This window comes from Bubalus bubalis, chromosome 1 (assembly GCF_019923935.1).
Source record: "Bubalus bubalis isolate 160015118507 breed Murrah chromosome 1, NDDB_SH_1, whole genome shotgun sequence".
Lineage (NCBI taxonomy): Eukaryota > Metazoa > Chordata > Mammalia > Artiodactyla > Bovidae > Bubalus > Bubalus bubalis.
The window spans coordinates 50,672,890-50,693,888 of record NC_059157.1 but is presented as its reverse complement, the minus strand read 5'-3'; the positions used below and the strand labels follow the sequence as shown (position 1 = coordinate 50,693,888).

The 20,999-nt window shown below is 39.1% G+C and overlaps 1 pseudogene; it reads left to right on the top strand.

The window, feature by feature from the left end:
• The first annotated feature begins 11,565 nt into the window (after window positions 1–11,565).
• LOC102393341 lies at window positions 11,566–15,118 on the top strand (annotated as a pseudogene).
• Window positions 15,119–20,999: the final 5,881 nt, after the last annotated feature.

Below are 20,999 nucleotides of genomic sequence, written 5' to 3'. Positions count from 1 at the left end.
AGCCTCTGTCGGACCCTCTGCACTAAACCATTCCCCTGATAGCACACACTTCTATAACGTCTCCTTAGATCATCCCCCTCAATTCCACCAGCTCTGCACCCCACCCAGCTTTCCTTTGCTAGCATCCATTTGCTCTGCAGATGACGCTGTTAGCCTGGAGCGAACACATACACTTACCACACTATTCATGGAAACAGAGCTGGGCAGAATGCTTCAGATGGGCAGAAAATATTTTTCTCTAAAGGTCTTAATTGATTGAATGAGCTCTGCTCACATTATTGAGAACAAACTCCTTTACTTAAAGTCAACTGATTATAAACAACAAATTCATCTTTAGAAGGCCTTTACAAGAACAGCTAGACTATAGTATTTGACCAAACAAATGGGCTCCATAGCCTAGCCAAGCTGACACATAACAGAACCACCAAAGTCTCCATTTTCTAGAAAAGCTGGGCTGACAGTTTCTATTTCACAAAAATATAGTTGAAATTACTGCACAAAACTTAAGGCAATAGTAAATTAGAATTTTGCTTATAAGTAATCTTCCTCTCATTTTATAAAATTATTCTCATATTTTTAAATGATCATTTTCTCAGATTCATATGTCCATTTTTTAAGAGAGATTTCTAGCACAACTTCATGATCATTCAATAGAAGAACTAAGCCTCTTAATAAAATGTCCATGTGTATTCACAAAAATATTTTTTCTCTGTTTATGAGCTGTTTAGCCTCTTCAGTGTATTTCTGCTAAGAACACAGCTCTGACCCAGCTGTGCACAAGACTTGCTCAGGCAAAGGGCAATATTCGGAGAATTTATTTCCTAGAGCATTTTTAATCTATTTGCCCAACTTATATCAGTCATCACATTTCTCGTGTTTTCTCAATCCATTTGCCTTCTTTGTGCCCCCATTTTTGTCATGTCCTTCGTTGGTCATTTTCTACTTTTCTGCTTTGTTTCTTGCACTTGACAAAAGTATTCACCCTCCTCACTTTCCAAAATTTTGGCATTAGTAACACCTAGGATGGATACGATTTTGTTAGGATAGGGCTGTCTTGTCCACTGTGTGATGTTTAACAGCATCCCTGGGCTCTTCCCACTAAATGTCAGTGCCATTCCTCTCTACCCTCATTGTGACAACCAAGTATGTCTTCAGATATTACCAAATGTCCTCTGGAAGTGAGCTTATTCTGTGTTTAGAACCGTGGATTTAGACGATACCCCGAGAGTGAGTTGTTTGGGATAGTTCTTGACAGTGAACACTAGACCTACCCACATTTCAGATAGGGCTTGGACAGTAAAAATGCAATAGTATATCATTTCATGCATTAATGAGGTGTTGTAAATGATAATTATCCAGTAAATATATTTATAGTTCATAAATAATGTTGAATACTTACTTAACAAATATTATTCCACAATCACACATAAATACAGTAGCTGTAATTATGTTTACAACTATCACCAGTGTAATAACTTGTTCAACTGCAATTAGAGAAAAGAAAATGGTATTTTTGTGACACGCTTCTCAGCACTAGAATGACTAGGTTGTCTTCTAGGATCACACCTATTCTGATCATCCTAGACCAAGAAGTAACAGTAAGATGTAGGTTATCTTCTCACTCTATTTCAAATAGTCAAGACCAATTGAGACCAATTGCTGGTTTATAGACTTCTGCAATATCTCTTGGACATTCTGAGCATTTTCCTTGATTTGTCTGACTCATTCAGTACACTCCACAAAAGAGACATCAACCCTTTCTGTATGTGCCAGCAGTGATGAAGTGGATCTCAAACTACATTTATTCATTTTGAGTTTTTGAAGGTTACATGACAGTTTCAAAAGTATCTCAAAATCTCAATTTAATTCATCATATGGGTACTTTACTATGAACTTCTTCAGCTGTATCTACCGAATATTTCATGTTACAAGCATACACTCAAAGAGATTCATATTTCAAATACAAGAAAACAAGTTCATTTAAACAAATATTTATTTGTTGCTGCTATATACCAGAGTTTATGCTAGGTCCTGGAGAATGTAAGTTTAAGTAATTGTGTAATGGAACTGATACACAGTTATAATCCATATTATAAACCAACTATCATTTTAGTTAGACTGATATAATCTCACAAGATAAGACATGAAGATTGGAAGACCTTTCCCAGAAAAAGTAAACATCAAGTTAGAATCTAGAAGACAGTACATTTGAACAGGCAGAGGAAGGTCACAAGAAAGGAAATGGGACAAGTGAAATATGCAGTTTGTAGGGAGATACTCCCTTGCCCTTTGTGTGTGGGAAAAAGCTTGAGCTTGAACTAGAAATGTTATTTGGCCATGGATATTATGGTCACAAATTTAGATTATATTATATAGGAAACTAGAGGTCAATAGAAATTTCTGAGTAATCATTTTAGAATTTCATCCTGTCACCTAAATTTAGTGTGCATTTTGAGGGGCAGATTTTTAAATGAGAACTTTCATTTTATTGTTTTAGTCAATACTTGTTTTGTGATATATTTGCAGTTCACTTTTTTTTCTCATATTTTATCACTCTGGCCAGAAAGGTATTAGAAATATTTTGTAGTTTGTGGGCTATCTCCTTCTTTTCAACTCCTGCCAACTTTCTGGAAAGGAACCCCCAAGACAAGGCTTGTACCTTCTATGTAATTTGTTACTTTCAGAATATCAAATGTTAGCAGTTGATTCACTCTTCTTTCAAGGGAGCACAGCACTTTAGATATAAATTGTTTATTAAATGTGGAAAACTATCTTGATATCTTCTGTTACTCAGAAGTTGTCTTGATCAAAAAAGACTATTATTTTTTGGTGTTTCTGACACATATCACATTATGTTGTGCACTGGTGTGCTTTCTGATGGACATAGGAAAATGTTGGAGACAAGAGTAATCCTCTCAAAGGGGCTGAACGTTCTATCTCAGAAGCAGTGCATATTTCTTATTAATGACAATTTTAAGCACACTTCTGTGTAAAGGGATAAAAGATGTTTTGAACAACGCCTGTCCATTAATACCAAATTATATTGTCAGGTTTTTACTGCTGGCTGAAAAAAAGATCACAACATTAAAAAAAAATTCATTGTAGACAAAAATAAAAACTGGTGATCACAATTACAATCATTAATCCATTCACTTTTATGTTACTTTTAAACACAGTAGACTCAATTTTATGGGTTTTCCTCTTTTATTTCATCATTTATTATTTGTTTATTTTTGGCTGTGCCGGGTCTTCTTTGCTACACACAGGCTTTCTCTAGTTGCAGTGAATGGGTTGCTCTCTACTTGTGATGCAGGGGCTTCTCGAGGCAGGGTTGCAGATCATGGGCTCTGGGGCACAAGGGCTTCAGTAGCTGGGGCACGCTGGCTTAGTTGCTCTGTGGCATGTGGAATCTTCCTGGATTAGGGATCGAGCCCATGTCCCCTGGATTGACAGGTGGACTCCCAACCACTGAACCACCAGGGAATTCTTAGGACTTTTCTTTTTAATAATACATACTACAACTATATACTCTTACAATCCATAAAAAAACACAAAGTTGGGTTGAGTATTAGTTCAGTTTTCTCTTTGTTTGCTTTGCCTTGTTTTAAAATAGCATACAGAGATGTTTATTTGTCCAAGATCATACAGCTAGTTAGTGGTATATTGTAAACTCAGTTTTACTTTTAAAATTCTTTTTAACATATCACCCTATGCAAGAAGTAAAAATGGATTAATTGGAAAAGAACACATCCTGATGATGGTGAACCATTACAATCTTCTGGGTAATTTGCTGGTGGTCAGTTGCTCAGTTGTGTCCAGCTGTTTGTGACCCCGTGGACTGCAGCATGCCAGGTTTCCCTGACTTGCATCATCTCCCTGAGTTTGCTCAAAATCATGGCATTGAGTTGATGATGCCATCCAACCATCTCATCCTCTGGGTAGTAATGTATCTATTTTCCTTATTAATATCTTCTAAGCATTTGACATCAAGGAAATATTGAGCATTAAGTTTTCAAAAGCCTGGAAAAAATGGCACATTTTGTTACTAAGAATCTATGCTCTTAACAAATTGCATGTCTTCATATTTATTTTACAAAGCCCAGTAACAGTTAAAATGAATGCTGAATAATGCTCTGAATAATTATAGCCAAACTTATAATGAATATCAAAGAATATTTTTTGAGCAAGTGGAGTACAAATTGAGGAATGATGATATGAAAGAAATAGTGTGGCGAATCGGATGGTATTGCTTGCAAAGAGAAGTTCTACTTAAATTGTGACCCTTCTACACAAAGACAAGAATGTTCATGCAGAAGACCCAAGCAAAGAGCAGGCTTTCTTACATGTGATATAATGCATTCTCATTAAACCCATTTGGGTACCACATTCTCATAACCAAATTAGAGATTTCCGATTATTATGCAATTGACTTAGGTCATGGCTTTCACATAATATAGAAGGAATACAAAAAATACCAACAAGAAAATTAAAATTAGGAAACATTTTCATTTTACTCTTTTACATATCATGCACAGAATATTTTGCTGCCTATTGAAACAGAGAAATATAAGTATGTAATGATAAATTCTAAATTGCTTAAGCTCACAGTACCAGGCTCCTTTGAAGCAGTGGTCAAGTTCATTCTAGCCACTTAAAAATCATGAAATAGACCAGTTTTGAACAAATTATATTATGAGGAATTAAGATTTATTTAGTTTGTGCATTGTTCAACCTCAACCCCCAAAGATGGCTTATATTGCCATGACTACACATAACTATTCATTATCTGTCTCTGTTTTTCATTCTATTGCATATGCAACCATTGAGTGTATGCAACCATTTTCTATTTACATATAAAATGAGCTCTATTAAGAATAAAATGCTCTCATTTTTAAAAAATGTTTCCTGCAAGTGATAACACTAAGTTAGAGAGAGAAAGAGAGACTGGTTTTACTGAGAAATTGAGATCTTTTACATCCTCTGGGCTGTTATAGCAGGTTGACACATCTCTTAGTTTCCACATCTTCTTCTTGATAAATCTTCCTAATTTATTTTTTTCCTTTTAAACTTAGTTATCAGGGATGATTTTTTTTTTTTTTTAATTCCTGAGATACAAGCTTGTTAACCTTGGTGACTTACCTTCTAGCCTCAATTTCGTCATTTGAACACTTGGATTAAAATTACATATTTGGCAGGATTAGTCTAGGAACTAAAGGAGACATTATATTAAAAACACTTATTACCTAATGGAAGGTGGTGACAACATTAGGTCTTTTTGCTACTATTTTTATTAGTTTTAATCTACACATCCTAAAACAGGGAAATTTCTTCAGTCGATACTTAACACTGAATGGCATTTCTTATCCTCAAACCATTTATATAGCAGTCTTAAAAATTAGCAGAAAGAAAAATAACCCCCACGTGTACTTAAGTGTATTAGAAATAAATGACTCCATCTAGCAGAAGAAGATTGTTGTGCTGCAAGAGTAAAATGGACAGGAATAGGAATTTTACTATTTATCTTTCTATGGCGGGGGTGGGGGGGGGGTGGGGAGGGCGGGGAGGAAGGAAGGGGTGGGAGGAATTGGGAGATTGAGATTGGCAATATACACACTACCATATGTAAAATAGGTAGCTGGTGGGGACCTGCTGTATTTTGTGACCCACCAATAATACAGAACTCACAAACGGAAAAATTTTGCTAAGATTTTCCACAGTAGATTTATTGAAGCAACTAATTTCATGTCTGAGCACAGGAACTTCAGCTCAGAGCTCTGTGATGACCTACATGGGTAGAACAGGGGTCGGGGGTGGGGGAGGGAGGTTCAAGAGGGAGGGCATACATGTATGCATGCATAGAGCTGATTCACTTCATTGCACAGAAGAAAGGAACACAACACTGTAAAGCAATTATACTCCAATAAAAATAAATTTTAAAAAATGCACTGCATTCTACATTTAAAAATAAAGAAAATGTATCTTAAATAGTTCTACTAGGAGACTGTCCACCCTGTTCCCAATGCAGTGGACAACACCATGCAGTCAGGGCAATAGGAGCCAGGGAAGGTTTTTGTAGATCATCATTTTTCAAATCTGTGTAAGCTTGACCTGGACTGAGAATTATATTTTACCAAGTAGATCCAACCAGTCCATTCTGAAAGAGATCAGCCCTGGGATTTCTTTGGAGGGAATGATGCTGAAGCTGAAACTCCAGTACTTTGGCCACCTCATGCAAAGACTGGACTCATTGGAAAAGACTCTGATGCTGGGAGGGATTGGGAGCAGGAGGAGAAGGGGACAACAGAGGATGAGATGGCTGGATGGCATCACTGACTCGATGGACATGAGTCTGAGTGAACTCCGGGAGTTGGTGATGGACAGTGAGGCCTGGCATGCTGCGATTCATGGGGTCGCAAAGAGTTGGACATGACTGAGTGACTGAACTGAACTGAACTGATAGAATCTATTCCTCTTTCTTTTTTTCTCTGTGTGTGTGTGTGTGTGTGTGTGTGTGTGTGTGTGTGTGTGTGTATTTCTCTCAAAAACCAAAATTTTGGAAAAAAGATGTGTGAGATAACTCTGAATGTCTCTTTCCCATCCCATCCCATCCTATCTCATTCTATTCTATTATTTCTCACTAGAAGAAATATGGATAACCATCAATAAATAGATTATGTGACCCACTAATGCTACTGAACTCACATACTGAAAACTTTTGCTAAGGAGATTTTCCACATGGGATTTATTGAAGCAGCTAATTCCATGTCTTCCTACTTGACCTTATCACAAACATTTTCTTCTATTTTATGTAACAGTGCAGTATCTCTCTCCCAGTAAGTGAAACAAAATTCCTATTAGACAATTGTTCTACCATGGGTCACTAGATGTTTGCAAAAGAAATCTTAGATTTCTAGATACTTTTTATCAGATAAAATAACAAACTTTAGATGGAAAGGTAATTTAGGATAAAATCAGAGTTGTTTTTCTAAAAGGGATAAGTAATAATTAGAAAGCATGTTGAGGCAAATTTAAATCAATTAAAAATATCTCATGTATGTCTCTGCTTATATCATAATCAAAAAGAATACTAACAAGTATGTGTTCGAGTTTGAATTCTTTCAAGTTAAACTCTTAACAAAGTTTAATGTTCCTTAATGTTCATATCATGTTTTACAGTTTATATGGCACTTTAATACACATTCATTACATTATGAACATCACATAATGTATTACAAAAGATTTAGGTACTTGCTTCTTTTACAAAGATATTGCATTAGAGTGCACTCCTGATGGAGAATTATGTGTGTGCACATGTGTGCTCGGTCTCTCAGCCATGTCTAACTCTTTTTGATGCCATGGTCTGAAGCTATCAGACTTCCCTGTACATGGAATTTTCAAAGCAAGAATACTGGATCAGGTTGCCATTTCCTACTCCGGGGATCTTCCCCACCTAGGGATCAAACCCTACAATCTGCTTAGATGGTAGAACCCACTTCTATAATCCCACTATTTAGTATTAAATTCTTTGTCAAGAGTGAGACAGAGAGAAAGCTTTGGCGGGTTATACAGGAGCCAAGCCAATGGCATTGTACAAAGAATCGTGGCAGCCATCATGGATTTGAGAATTGTCTTGAAAGGCACAAGGGAAAAATAGGTAAAGTGGCTTGGATAGGAAGACTGAAAGAAAGAAGCTACAGGGAGCCCTAAGGACCTAACTGAAGTTTCTAGAATGACAAATGATAGCGGTTCTGATGCGTTCATTTTTAGGGAGTTGTCCGAAAAAATGTTTCACCCAGTATTCTAACCTTTGTGCCTTGGTAATGGACATAATGTCCACACATGATTTGGAATGAATCCATCACCTTACTGAAACTGCAGGTAAAACTATGTCACATGCGTTAATATTTAGTTGAATCTCCTGGGAGTTAGTGGTGAGGGAGACTTACTTATATGTAATAAACCTTGTAAAATACTTCATTTTCAGAAGTTTTTTCTCTTTTTAAAGTAATCATTTCACATAATTTTAGCCATTAATTCTCAAAACACTGAATAAAGTATTTGCCAAGACCAAGCATCTCAGGAAACCTGAGCTAGGACAACTAAAACGTAGGCCTTTAAAAATAATCTAATGGTACAGTTTTCTCAGATGAAAAAATATAATTTAATCTAATTGCCACCCACCTTGTTGGAAACCTTTCAAAAATATCACATATCTTCAAAGGAAATGTGGGAAACCAAAAGAATTAAAAACTGACACCTCTAGTCATTAAGATAATTAGAATTCAATCAAGGAAACATATATGCAAGCAAAAGCCTAGAACAAGTGAGTCAGAGAGGATTTCTCATCAATCATCAAAACAGTTAGCATATTTTGACCCATTATATGTCAGACACGTGCTGTGTGTAGTGTTGAACAAGACATGAATGATTCCTTATCTCAGACAGCTTACATTCCACTGACATTACCAGGTCTTCAGTTCAATTCAGTTCAGTCCTCAGATGTGCCCGACTCTTTGAGACCCCATGAACCACAGCACGCCAGGCCTCCCTGTCCATCACCAACTCCCGGAGTCCACCCAAACCCATGTGCATTGAGTCAGTGATGCCATCCAACCATCTCATCCTCTGTTGTTCCCTTCTCCTCCTGCCCTCAATCTTACCCAGCATCAGGGTCTTTTCAAATGAGTCAGCTCCTCGCATCAAGTGGCCAAAGTATTGGAGTTTCAGCTTCAGCATCAGTCCTTCCAATGAATATTCAGGACTGATTTTCTTTAGGATGGACTGGTTGGATCTCCTTGCAGTCCAAGGGACTGTCAAGAGTCTTCTCCAACACCACAGTTCAAAAGCATCAATTCTTTGGTGCTCAGCTTTCTTTATAGTCCAACTCTCACATCCATACATGATTACTGGAAAAACCATAGCCTTGACTAGATGGACCTTTGTTGACAAAGTAACATCTCTGCTTTTTAATATGCTGTCTAGGTTGGTCACGGAGAAGGCAATGGCACCCCACTCCAGTACTCTTGCCTGGAAAATCCCATGGACAGAAGAGCCTGGTAGGCTGCAGTCTATGGGGTCACTCAGAGTTGGACACGACTGAGCGACTTCATTTTCACTTTTCATTTTCATGCATTGTAGAAGGAAATGGCAATCCACTCCAGTGTTCTTGCCTGGAGAATCCCAGGGACAGGGGAGCCTGGTGGGCTGCCGTCTTAGGGGTCACACAGAGTCGGACATGACTGAAGCGACTTAGCAGCAGCAGCAGCTAGGTTGGTCATAACTTTCCTTCCAAAGAGTAAGCGTCTTTTAATTTCATGGCTGCAATTACCATCTGAGTGCAGTGATCGCACCTGATTGCACCAATCATCTGCAGTGATTTTGGAGCCCAGAAAAATAAAGTCAGCCACTGTTTGCACTCTTTCCCCATCTATTTGCCATGAAGTGATGGGACCAGATGCCATGATCTTAGTTTTCTGAACATTGAGCTTTAAGCCACTTTTTCCACTCTCCTCTTCCACTTTCATCAAGAGGCTCTTCAGTTCTTCACTTTCTGCCATAAGGATGGTGTCATCTGCATATCTGAGATTATTGATATTTCTCCCAGCAATCTTGAGTCCAGCTTGTGCTTCTTCCAGCCTAGCGTTTCTCATGATGTACTCTGCATATAAGTTAAATAAGCAGGGTGACACTATACGGCCTTGACGTACTCCTTTTCCTATTTGGAACCAGTCTGTTGTTCCATGTCCAGTTCTGACTGTTGCTTCCTGACCCGCATACAGATTTCTCAAGAGGCAGGTCAAGTGGTCTGATATTCCTATCTCTTTCAGAATTTACCACAGTTTATTGTCATCCACACAGTCAAAGGCGTTGTCATAGTCAATAAAGCAGAAATAGATGTTTTTCTGGAACTCTCTTGCTTTTTCCATGATCCAGCACATGTTGGCAATTTGATCTCTGGTTCCTCTGCCTTTTCTAAAACCAGCTTGAAGATCTGGAAGTTCACGGTTCATATATTGCTAAAGCCTGGCTTAGAGAATTTTAAGCACTACTTTACTAGGGTGTGAGATGAGTGCAATTGTGCAGTAGTTTGAGCATTCTTTGGCATTACCTTTCTTTGGGATTGGAATGAAAACTGACCTTTTCCAGTCCTGTGACCACTGCTGAGTTTTCCAAATTTGCTGACATATTGAGTGCAGCACTTTCACAGCATCATTTTTCAGGTCTAGTCAATAGAGTAATAATAATCCAAGGTGTTCATGCCAAAGGTGATTTTAACATCTAGACTGACTCAGCACAATTACACTCAAACCCATCAATCTGTAACAAATGAAACATATAAAGACATATCAAGAGAACAGAAAATAAGTGAACAAGAACTGGTGAAATCTGATTGCCGCAACCCCATCCCCACTTTTCAACTCCATGACTCATATCTACAAATATACTTTATATTAGCTGTCTTTTCTTTTTCTTTTTTTTTCTTTGCCTGCTCACTCTTTATTGGTCACCACTGGTTTTTCTCTGCTGAAATGCTAGGTTACTGGTCATCAGTGCCCAGCTAGTGATCAAATTCAGTGTTTTCTTCTCATTCTTATACTTACTTGCCTTTCTAAACTGTCTCATGAGATCACTTTTCTACATTTCTTGAAACTCTATTCTTTGAATCATTTATTTGATTCTGCATCACTTGGATCTCTCAGTATCCACCTCACCATAAATTCTCCATTGTCATGTCCTTCTTTTCAGTCCTCAAAATGTACTCATTTTGCAAAATGGAGTACAATGCCTTTTTTTTTTTTAATACTCTATGACTCCTCCCAGTATAGCTGCATCTTCTTTCATGCTTTTCACTATCAATTTTATATGTAATTTAAATATTTGCATTCAAAATCTTAACTAGTTTTCAAAGAAAAGTCTTGCATGTGAACTAATTCCTAGATATCTCTTGCTGTGTTTGTTAACCATCAATATCTCAAAGGCAGCTTGTGAAATTTGGACTCATTGTTATACCTCCTTATTTCTACTAAGATAAGCCCTTTACTTCTGTAACCAAGACTCTAAATCTTCATGTTGGTTTGGTTTTTATCCTTCTCTTAATCTTCATTTACAACAAATTAGATTAGCCTGTTCTTTTAAAATGTTCTCAGTAGCTACCATTTTTTCCTATTTCTTTGCTTCTCTCTTACATAGACTTTTGCAAGCTCTTGTCAGGCAATATTGCAAGGACTTTCCTCTATCTGATTACTTCCTATATAAATCTAGTCTCTGTGTTGGATACAACTAAATTTAATTGACAAAACAGAATTTCCTTCTTAAATCAGTTCAGATAACATCATCCTTCTCCTTAAAGCTGTTCAGTGGTTGGCCAACAACAAGAATAAAGATTTACTGAGAACTATTTGCTGGCATATATGATACATACTTCACTTCAGAATTCAAAAACAGTGGGTCAAATTGGCCCTGCATTCATCTATTCAATCAATGAATCATTCAGTTTTCATTCATTTGTTCAGTAAGTAGTTATAGAGAATGTCTGAAGGCTAAGGATTCTTTCAGATTTTATTCAAATGACATATATCAATTGCCCCAGTGTTCTTTTTTTTTTTTTCTTAATTGAAAAGGTTTTCAAAATTTTTAAAGGAAGAGATCGAAAGATATATTGGTACTCTGATTATTTTTTAAATCTTGTAAGTCTTAACCTGACTCCTAAAGGACAATCTACTAAAACTGTCAAAATATTTCTTTTGGGGATAGGGAGCGATCTCCGAGCGAGGCAGCAAGATGGACGCGGGATTCTTCCGCAGAACAAGTGCAGAACAAGATAATCGGTTCAGCAACAAACAGGAGAAGCTACTGAAGCAGCTGAAATTTGCAGAATGCCTAGAAAAAAAGGTGGACATGAGCAAAGTAAATTTGGAGGTTATAAAGCCTTGGATAACAAAACGAGTAACGGAAATCCTTGGGTTTGAAGATGATGTGATTGAGTTTATATTTAGCCAGCTGGAAGTAAATCCAGATTCGAAAATGATGCAAATCAACCTGACTGAGTTTTTGAATGGAAAAAATGCTAGAGAATTTACGGGAGAACTGAGGCCCCTACTGTTAAATGCACAAGAAAACATCGCTGGAATCCCTTCTGCTTTCCTAGAACTGAAGAAGGAAGAAATAAAACAGAGACAGATTGAACAAGAAAAGTTGGCATCTATGAAAAAGCAAGATGAAGACAAGGATAAGAGGGATAAAGAAGAAAAAGCAGCAGAGAAAAAAGGGAGCGGTCTCAAAGCCCAAGAAGATGCAAATCCAGATCTCCCTCCCCTAGAAGACGATCTTCCCCTGTCAGGAGAGAGAGAAAGCACAGTCATTCTTGATCTCCCCGTCACAGAACCAAAAGCCGGAGTCCTTCCCCTGCTCCAGAGAAGAAGGAAAAAACTCCAGAGCTCCCAGAGCCATGGGTGAAAGTAAAAGAATCTTCAGTACAAGAGGCCACTTCTACTAGTGACATCCTGAAAGTTCCCAAGACTGAACCAGTACTAGAGCCTAAAGAACCTTCTCCAGAGAAAAACTCCAAAAAGGAAAAGGAAAAGACCTGACCAAGATTTCAGTCATGTTCCAAGTCAGGATCCCGGACACGTTCTCACTCTCCTTCTCATACTAGACCAAGAAGGCACCATAGATCTTGATCAAGATCATACTCACCTAGAAGGCGGCCAAGCCCAAGAAGACGGCCATCTCCTCGAAGAAGAACCCGGCCATCTCCTCGAAGAAGAACCCCACTGAGATGAATGACTCCTCCACCAAGACATAGAAGGAGTAGATCTCCAGTGAGACAAAGAAGGCGTTCATCAGCATCCTTGTCTGGGATTAGTTCATCATCTTCTTCATCTCATTCCAGGTCACCACCAAAGAAGCCTCCGAAGAGGACATCTAGCCCTCCTCGAAAAATTCGTAGGTTATCTCCTTCAGCAAGTCCTCTGAGGAGAAGGCATAGGCCATCACCTCCAGCTACTCCGCGGCCAAAATTCGTCAATCCCCAACACCCCAGCAGTCAAACCGTACAAGGAAAAGTCGTGTTTCTGTCTCTCCAGGGAGAACTTCAGGTAAAGTGACAAAACATAAAGGTACTGAGAAAAGAGAATCCTCTTCACCAGCACCGAAGCCTCGGAAAGTAGAGTTATCTGAATCAGAAGAAGATAAAGGTGGCAAAATGGCTGCAACAGATTCTGTGCAGCAGAGACGCCAATATATACGACAGAACCAGCAGTCTTCATCTGATTCTGGCTCCTCTTCTTCCTCAGAAAATGAATGACCCAAAAGGTCCCATGTGAAGAATGGTGAGGTGGGCAGGTGATAGAGACATTCCCCTTCCTGGAGTGCCTCTCCATCACCTTGAAAGCGCCAGAAAGAGGGTTCCTCTCATGATAGACGGAGGAGAAGTCCCTCCCCATTTCCCGCCAGAAGGCGACGTTCTCCTCCTGCTCCTCTGCCTCATCAACGCAGGTCTTCCACACCACCAACACGACGAAGGCCTCCGTCTCCTCCTCCACATCTTGCTCACCTTCCCCAAGAAGATACTCTCCTCCAATACAGAGGAGATACTCTCCTTCTCCACCTCCAAAGAGAAGAACGGCTTTGCCTCCTCCCCCTCCTAAATGAAGGGCATCACCATCTCCAACACCAAAGCGTCAGGTCTCCCATTCACCACCTTCCAAACAAAGAAGCTCCCCAGTTCACCAAGAGACATTCACCTTCATTGTCATCAAAGCATAGGAAAGGGTCTTCCCTGAGCCGATCTGCCCGGGAGGCCCGGTCACCACAGCCAAACAAACAGCATTTGCCCTTACCACGGCCTAGCGCTCCTCAGACCTCAAGTCCTCCACCTGTTCAAAGAGGAGCATCATCGTCACCCCAAAGTCCCCATCTCCAAGTTCTAGGCCCATTAGGAGAGTCTCCAGGACTTCGGAACCCAAAAAGACAAAAAAAGCTGCCTCACCAAGCCCTCAGTCGGTAAGGAGGGTCTCATCTTCCCGATCTGTCTCGGGATCTCCTGAGCCAGCAGCTAGAAAGCTCCCAGCACTTCCGTCACCTGTCCAGTCTCAGTCACCCTCCACCAACTGGTCACCAGCGGTGCCGTTTAAAAAGGCTAAAAGCCCAACAACAAGCCCATCACCGGCAAGGAATTCAGACCCAGAAGGAGGTGGAAAGACAAAGAAGAAAAAGAAGGACAAGAAACACAAAAATTATAAGAAGCACAGAAGCACAAAAAACACAAGAATGAGAAGGCTGTGGCTGCCGCTGCTGCAGCTGCTATAACCCCTGCAGCTGTAGCTGCTCCCACAACCACATCAACACAGGAAGAACCAGAGGCAGAGCCCGAGCCTAAGAAGGAGACTGAAAGTGAGGCTGAAGATAACCTTGATGACTTAGAAAAGCATCTGCGTGAAAAGGCCCTGAGATCAATGCGGAAGGCTCAAGTGTCCCCATTGTCTTAGGTGGAAATGTTTGTTACGATGTAAATTTTATTTGGTTTGTACGCAATTCAATTTCAAAATTGCTAAAATGTGTTTGAGCTTTAGACTATAACATTTGTTGTAAAATTGCTAGGTTGAAGTTCACCATGTAAAAAAAAGGGCATGGATTTACATTGCAAAAGGTGTCCACAGTGTATTAGTCACATTCTTTCATTGACAGCTGACATAAATTCATTTAGAGTGAAGTATTTTAAGCCAAAAAAGAAAAATCCCCTTTTTAAATATTGTTGGCATTCTTATGGTTCCTTTAAATACCCCTGGCTATTCCCAGAGGTTTTTCTTTCTACTTTTTCTTTCCTTTTTCCTTTTTCTCATTTGAGTCTTAGCACTCATTTAAGTTATGATGCTTTCAACCTTAATGGTTTGCAAGCTTTCCCAGAAATAAGACCACTGTTGAACTACCACAAAAGTATAAATGAATATTTTAATGCCACAATCTTTCCTGTTGCCTGTGGAGTCTCTGCTGAAATGAATCAGGATTCGAGCTCTAAGATGAGACAGAAAATGAAAGCATGTTGTTTGCCAGGACACTGTGGGTTTATATAGATATGTAACAAGTTGATTTGGAACACTGGAATTTCATTCTTTTCTCTTTTTTTTGTAAAGGCAATTAATTAGCCCCAGGAAGGATCCTTCAGTTACATAAAATTTTGTTTTATGAAATGTCATGGCTCCATTCATAATTTTGTCTTGTTCCAGCCGGTATATACAACTTTCAGAGCTCTTGTATTTGGAAAGCTGGAAGGGCCCAGACTTTGAAATAGTGTCTTGTTTTCACTGTTTTTGTTTTGTTTTTGTTTCTGTTTTTTTTTTGTTTGTTTGTTTGTTTGTTTTTTACTAAAGCTATATAAAGCTTGTGGATTAAACAGAATAAATTTCTAAATTAAAAAATATATATATTTCCTTTTATCCTGGGATATGGTCCTGCAGTTCACCACTTTCTTTCAATCTGAGAACTAATGTGGTTGCTGCTACTGCTAAGTCGCTTCAGTTGTGTCCGACTCTGTGCGACCCCAGAGACAGCAGCCCACCAGGCTCCCCCGTCCCTGGGATTCTCCAGGCAAGAATACTGGAGTGGGTTTCCATTTCCTTCTCCAATTAATGTGGTTACAAGTTGTTAATGTATTTTCACTGTTTTTGTCATAAGGTAAAATTTTAAAAGTGGTGAAATAATATTTTTTGAACTCTAGTCTCTAGCAAAAGTGAAAAAAATATTGAGGTCTCTATGTTTTTAAAAATATGAAGGAAAGAACATATTTCTTTCTGAAAGACTATTACATACTGAATACACTAACCATACTGGCCAACTGTGTTCATGAAAAAATAAAAATATAACCTAAGATACTATTTGAAATATGATGTACTGAATCCTTATGTGAGACTCTCTTGTGCTCATTTATATAAACTGCCTGTCTCTTGTTGCTATTTAAATATGAGGTCTCGCCTTTGCACAAGATAGCTTACTTAATTCTCACAACTCTGTAGTTGGCACTAGAAATCAGGGAAAACAAATAACATGCCAAACAACACCCAGCTAATAATTTTTGAAGCTGGTAACCTTAGCTCTGTCTGAATCCAAACTCATCTTTTCAGTACAGTTCTTCCACATAATAATCTATGATTTGGTTCTAACCTTCTTTTTCTAATTTGTTTCTTTCCAAACTCCAAATTATTTATCAATTTCCTCTCATCCAATACTTTTATATGCATTTGCTTTTGTTTGAGATATTGCTCTATTGTTTTCACATTTTGGAATGCTCGACTGCTTCTATGTGTGTTCTTACACATAGAAGAATGCGTAAGAAGTCTTCAGAAGTGTTCCTCTACTCCATGAGATTGCTACTTATAACAATCACTTTATGCCCTGTGGGCCCACCCAAGATGGGCGGGTCATGGTGGAGAGGTCTGACAGAATGTGGTCCACTGGAGAAGGGAATGGCAAACCACTTCAGTATTCTTGCCTTGAGAACCCCATGAACAGTATGAAAAGGCAAAATGATAGGATACTGAAAAAGGAACTCCCCAGGTCAGTAGGTGCCTAATATGTTACTGGAAATCAGTGGAGAAATAACTCCAGAAAGAATGAAGGGATGGAGCCAAAGCAAAAACAATACCCAGTTGTGGATGTGACTGGTGATGGAAGCAAGGTCTGATGCTGTAAAGAGCAGTATTGCATAGGAACCTGGAATGTCAGGTCCATGAATCAAGGCAAATTGGAAGTGGTCAAACAAGAGATGGCAAGAGTGAATGTCGACATTCTAGGAATCAGCGAACTGAAATGGACTGGAATGGGTGAATTTAACTCAGATGACCATTGTATCTACTACTATGGGCAGGAATCCCTTAGAAGGAATGGAGTAGCCATTATGGTCAACAAAAGAGTCCAAAATGCAGTACTTGGATGCATTCTCAGAAATGACAGAATGATCTCTGTTTGTTTCCAAGGAAAACCATTCAATATCACAGTAATCGAAGGCTATGCCCTAACCAGTAAATCTGAAGAAGCTGAAGTTGAACGGTTCTATGAAGACCTACAAGACCTTTTAGAACTAACACCCAAAAAAGATGTCCTTTTCATTATAGGGGACTGGAATGCAAAAGTAGGAAGTCAAGAAACACCTGGAGTAACAGGCAAATTTGGCCTTGGAATACAGAATGAAGCAGGGCAAAGGCTAATATAATTTTGCCAAAAGAACGCACTGGTCATAGCAAATACCATCTTCCAACAACACAAGAGAAGACTCTACACATGGACATCACCAGATGGTCAACAGCGAAATCAGACTGATTATATTCTTTGCAGCCAAAGATGGAGAAGCTCTATATAACCAGCAAAAACAAGACCGGAAGCTGACTGTGGCTCAGATCACGAGCTCCTTATTGCCAAATTCAGACTTAAATTGAAGAAAGTAGGGAAAACCACTAGACCATTCAGGTATGACCTAAATCAAATCCCTTATGATTATACAGTGGAAGTGAGAAATAGATTTAAGGGACTAGATCTGATAGACAGAGTGCCTGATGAACTATGGACTGAGGTTTGTGACATTGTACAGGAGACAGGGATCAAGACCATCCCCAAGGAAAAGAAATGCAAAAATGCAAAATGGCTGTCTGGGGAGGCCTTACAAATAGCTGTGAAAAGAAAAGAGGTGAAAAGCAAAGGAGAAAAGGAAAGATATGAGCATCTGAATGCAGAGTTCCAAAGAATAGCAAGAAGAGATAAGAAAGCCTTCCTCAGCGATCAATGCAAAGAAACAGAGGAAACAAGTAGAATGGGAAAGACTAGAGATCTCTTCAAGAAAATTAGAGATACCAAAGGAACATTTCATGCAAAGATGGGCTTGATAAAGGACAGAAATGGTATGGACCTAACAGAAGCAGAAGATATTAAGAAGAGATGGAAAGAATACACAGAAGAACTATACAAAAAAGATCTTCACAAGGAAGATAATCATGATGGTGTGATCACTCACCTAGAGCCAGACATCCTGAAATGTGAAGTCAAGTAGGCCTTAGAAAGCATCACTATGAACAAAGCTAGTGGAGGTGATGGAATTCCAGTTGAGCTCTTTCAAATCCTGAAAGATGATGCTGTGAAAGTGCTGCACTCAGTATGCCAGCAAATTTGGAAAACTCAGCAGTGGCCACAGGACTAGAAAAGGTCAGTTTTCATTCCAATCCCAAAGAAAGGCAATGCCAAAGAATGATCAAACTACTGCACAATTGCACTCATCTCACACGCTAGTAGAGTAATGCTCAAAGTTCTCCAAGCCAGGCTTCAGCAATACATGAACTGTGAACTTCCAGATGTTCAAGCTGGTTTTAGAAAAGGCAGAGGAACCAGAGATCAAATAGCCAACATCTGCTGGATCATTGAAAAAGCAAGAGAATTCCAGAAAAAAACATCTATTTCTGCTTTATTGACTATCCCAAAGCCTTTGTGTGGATGACAATAAACTGTGGAAAATTCTGAAAGAGATGGGAATACCAGACCACCTGACCTGCCTCTTGAGAAACCTATATGCAGGTCAGGAGGCAACAGTTAGAACTGGACATGGAACAACAGACTGGTTACAAAGAGGAAAAGGAGTACGTCAAGGCTGTATATTGTCACTCTGCCAATTTAACTTATATGCAGAGTACATCATGAGAAACACCGGGCTGGAGGAAACAAGCTGGACTCAAGATTGACAGGAGAAATATCATTAACCTCAGATATGCAGATGACACTACCCTTAAGGCAAAAAGTGAAGAGGAACTAAAATGCCTCTTGATGAGAGTGAAAGAGGAGAGTGGAAAATTTGGCTTAAAGCTCAACATTCAGAAAACAAAGATCATGGCATCTGGTCCCATCACTTCATGGGAAATAGATGGGAAAACAGTGGAAACAGTGTCAGACTTTATTTTGGGGGGCTCCAAAATCACTGCAGATGGTGACTGCAGCCATGAAATTAAAAGATGGTTATTCCTTGGAAGAAAAGTTATGACCAACCTAGATAGCATATTGAAAATCAGAGACATTACTTTGCCAACAAAGGTCCGTCTAGTCAAGGCTATGGTTTTTCCAGTGGTCATGTATGGATGTGAGAGTTGGACTGTGGAGAAAGCTGAGCACTGAAGAAGTGATGCTTTTGAACTGTGGTGTTTGAGAAGACTCTTGAGAGTCTGTTGGACTGCAAGGAGATCCAACCAGTCCATTCTGAAGGAGATCAGCCCTAGGTTTTCTTTGGAAGGACTGATGCTAAAGCTGAAACTCCAGTACTTTGGCCACCTCCTGAGAAGAGTTGACTCATTGGAAAAGACTGATGCTGGGAGGGATTGGGGGCAGGAGGAGAAGGGGATGACAGAGGATGAGATGGCTGGATGGTATCACTGACTTGATGCACGTGAGTTTGAGTGAACTCTGGGAAATGGTGATGGACAGGGAGGCCTGGCTTCCTGCAATTCATGAGGTCACAAAGAGTCGGACATGACTGAGCAACTTAACTGAACTGATTTGAGTACATACTTTGTTAAAAATCTAATACAACATCCAGCTCGGGTTTTTTATTATATACTAGATCTCCCATTCTTATTGGACTTCCCTGGTGGCTCAGACGGTAAAGCATCTGTCTACGATGTGGGAGACCCAGGTTCGATCCCTGGGTTGGGAAGATCCCTTGGAGAAGGAAGTGGCAATCAACTCCAGTACTATTACCTGGAAAATCCCATGGACAGAGGAGCCTGGTAGGCTACAGTCCATGGGGTCGCAAAGAGTCGGAGATTACTGAGCAACTTCACGTTCACATTTCCATTCTTATTTACTGCTTTGGACTTAATGTAATTAGAGAAGGCTACCTAGACAAAACGTTTTATATAATAGTCCCTACAGTATTGCCCCTCTTTCTAATTTTATGGCCATTAACAAATATGGGAATACTATGATAAGGTAATCATTTTACTTGTAATCATCTACTTCTTTAAGAGATTGTGGATGCTGTTCTGACAGGGTAAGATATTGACATCACAGTAGGATGCTTAGGATGCTTAGCTTGTAGCAGATGTTCCAAAGCATGTGATTTCTTCCATGAGTAAATAAATATTGGAACTTACACATAAGCATTACTAGTTTAGCATCAATGGTGGAGTCAAAAGTGTTTGTACTTTTTTTTTTTTTTTTTTTCAATTTTCTCAACTTTTCACTGAAGGCATTGGGATACAGTATACTTACAGTGATGACTTTCTGAAAGACTCAACCATTGGCTTTTCCTTATGAAAGCCATGTTGCTAAGCAACATATGTGCATTGGTATATTTCTTTACAAAACCGTCTATCATGAGAGACATCCAGGGCTTTTTCACTTGTAATTACCAGAGTCCCTTGAGAAATAAACCACAACACAGCCACTAAGCTTTGCTTTGTAGTTTGCATTGGATTTAATAGGAGATGAGTATTCCACTTGACCCCTGAATGCAGAGGTGATTGCCAGCAGAGACATTTTCAGGGTGAAATAGAACACGATTTATGACATGCCTCAGAAACCACATCAGCTGCTGTTCTCCATTATGTTGCTTAACTCTGATCCCTATAAGGCATTTGCCTTACAAAGGCTGTGCCTTGCAAGGCACGTAGAAAATCATGTTTTCTATTATTGATACACAGCCTCTGTTTTCTTCAGGTTGAAGTATTAAAAATCAACTGGCTGAGAAAGCTCAGGTTTTACATTCATTTTTACATTTGCCACATGTCCTGAAATTATAATAAGGATGTACGTGTGTGAGTGTGTGTGTGTGTGTGTGTGTGTGTGTGTGTGTGGAGAGAGAGAGAGAGAAATCTCCTTTTTCATGTTGACAAAGGCAAAATGTCTCCAGTAGTACCTTCTGTACACCAAGGATTATGTTATACAGTTTCAAAAATCTATACTCTTAATTAACTGAAAATAAAGGATTTTTGGTAATGAGATCTTTTTTTTCTTTGAGAAGCATTAGA